Source organism: Octopus bimaculoides, chromosome 15 (assembly GCF_001194135.2).
Source record: "Octopus bimaculoides isolate UCB-OBI-ISO-001 chromosome 15, ASM119413v2, whole genome shotgun sequence".
Taxonomy (NCBI): domain Eukaryota; kingdom Metazoa; phylum Mollusca; class Cephalopoda; order Octopoda; family Octopodidae; genus Octopus; species Octopus bimaculoides.
This window is the reverse complement of record NC_068995.1, coordinates 35442843-35444719: the sequence shown is the minus strand read 5'-3', so window position 1 is coordinate 35444719 and position 1877 is coordinate 35442843. Positions and strand designations below refer to the sequence as shown.

Here is a 1877-nt window from a genome sequence, read left to right as displayed (position 1 = left end):
CCTCCTCCTCCTCCTCATGCCCCTGCTTATTATCATTAAAATATTTTGGATTCTGGATTGCCAGGAACGGTAGAATATATAGCCAAATATCATGCAGCGTTTAATTACGTTTCTGTATGTTTTCTGCTGAAAACTTTTTGGAATTTACTTTCTGTTTCATAAATCCTGAGTCCAAAGAGAGCATGGACAGTCAAGTACTGAATCAAATACATACTCCATCTTGTATGTTAGCGTTTTATTTTTACACACCACAACGCAATATATAGCTGTAGTCGCCATAGTTCAGGACGCATTTTAGAACGTAGTTCCTTAAATGATTGCCACCATAGGTCGAGCACAGTGGGAGGTTGGTCATTTAACGTCCACATTCACTCTTCCAGCTGAACCTTGCAGTTGATGGAAAGTCAACTTTTGCGTTCCATTCAGGCTTAGCAGAGGATATATCTAATGACGGCTTGTGAAAGCGTCAAATACTTCCCTTCTGGAGATAATTTATGTTGTGCATTATGGATAATTTTTGAAACATTTTGACCTGGCGCTACTATATTAGGTTGTCTTGTCAGTTTAGATTAAACTATACAATTATGTCCATGCGCTGGAGCCACCATCAATTGAACCTGGCGTACATGCATGCTGAGCAAATATCCCTTCCGGCAGGTATACTATCAGAAAAAGGAATATTAAATTTTCTTTTATTTACATTTGATGGATATTTGTCCTCATCATGTTTGTTGTTAACTGATATACCCTCCAGCCATCATCAGGTGTCGTGGGGAAATTTCGAATCTGGCTTTTCATTCCTAAGGTATTTTTTGATGCTGTTGTTGTTGTTATTATTATTATTATTATTATTATTATTATTATTATTATTATTATTATTATTATTATTATTATTATTATTATTATTATTATTATTATTTTATGTTTGAATTTTGTGTTGCATTTGTACAAGTTGGATCCAAGTCTCACCCAGAGACCTCAAGAGACAACAAGTTAGAAGTTCATGTAGGTGTTATGCCTAGGGTACCATATATTTGGATTTGTACATAGTGTTGTTCTAGAGAATGTTTAAGAAACCATAAGAAAATTATGTGTCTGTTTTAAAATTTGAGATCACATAGACAGTATTTTACGCAGGATATGGGCAGTTCCCATGAGCACTATCTTTTGAACTTCAGCCATTTTGGGGTTTTCTGGTATCTGAGGTAGGTAGTAATCAGCCCGTTTCGCTGTCATTCCAAGGGCACCTATGACAATAGGTATTGTTTTAGTCTTCAGGTTCCACATTTTGCTAATAATTCCTCATCTCTTAAATACATAACTGTAATTTTTTCTTTTCAAGGTTACAATCTTAAAATGAAACAAATTATTTTACGTATCGGATGACGTTAATCTAATGCTGAATTGTAATTGTAAAGTATTTTGCAAAGTTGTGTGCATTCATTGATATTTTATGTCAGGCCGACCCTTTATAGTTACCACTGATAAATCACCCCACTTGTATTCTTGCATTTTGTACATATGTAGTCTTTCTTGAAACGTCTCACCTCTCAATTCCTAAAGTTATTATATTATTTTAGTTATGGCATTGATTTTTTTCCTGTTATCTTAGTAAATCTCTCGCCGATGTACATCAGCAGAAGTTGTATCTTTGATGAAATCAATACACTGTTGCTTTCAAACTACGTTTCCCTGTAAAATGCGTTTTACCCGGATTGCACGGATCTTCTTTGTCTCTCTCACCATCTACAATGCAGTAAAACTGTGAATGTCCCGTTGGAGAACTAACCAATAACACTATTGCAAAAAAAACTGTATAACTAGTATGTGTGTGTGTGTGTGTGTGTGTGTGTGTGTGTGTGTGTGTGTGTGTGTGT

At 35.2% G+C, this 1877-nt stretch overlaps 1 protein-coding gene across 14 annotated transcripts in view; it reads right to left on the bottom strand.

The window, feature by feature from the left end:
- Positions 1-1877, bottom strand: part of LOC106876118 (FMRFamide peptide receptor frpr-18) — a 162455-nt gene that overhangs the window by 114746 nt on the left and 45832 nt on the right. The gene's annotated exons all lie outside the window — the stretch shown is intronic.